The sequence below is a fragment of the Penaeus monodon genome, chromosome 23, assembly GCF_015228065.2.
Source record: "Penaeus monodon isolate SGIC_2016 chromosome 23, NSTDA_Pmon_1, whole genome shotgun sequence".
In the NCBI taxonomy this organism is placed as follows: domain Eukaryota; kingdom Metazoa; phylum Arthropoda; class Malacostraca; order Decapoda; family Penaeidae; genus Penaeus; species Penaeus monodon.
The window spans coordinates 29,657,456-29,658,017 of record NC_051408.1 but is presented as its reverse complement, the minus strand read 5'-3'; positions in this window follow the sequence as shown (position 1 = coordinate 29,658,017).

The following is a 562-nucleotide window of genomic DNA, read 5'->3' as shown; positions in this document are numbered from 1 at the left end:
ATACATTTATTAATGAAGATGGTTTCCCCAGTCCAGTCATAGCTCGGAAAAGAAATACAAATCATACACTCTTTTAACCATGTAGACACGAAAAAATAATAAATAATATCTCTAATGCAGTAACACAACAAATAGAAATAGCTGTGTGAACCCCGCTATTCATCTCAGTCTACGATGATCAAGAAGACGTTTAATAACTTGACCAAAAAGCCGCAATTCACTCTCTCGGTTGTAAACAGAAAAGGTAAACAATGCTGCTCCAAGATAAATGGTAATCTGTGGGAACCCGTCACGTGGCACAGTTCAGGTGTGTTGGTTATTCCTGTGTTGTAAATAGACTGGGGAGAACTGCCTCTGCTGAGCTGCTGAAGGTGTCTGTCGCTGCTAGGAAGATTTAAGGCGTGATGGAACTAATGACGGTATGGAGAAAAGGGGGGGGGGGCGGTTGTTTATGTTCATATATGCGATATTTGGGTTTGCATCTATGTTTATGTGTTGATATGGCATTAAACATAGTGGTTAGAGAAATATGGCAGCAATAATATGCTTGCATTCCTGGCCT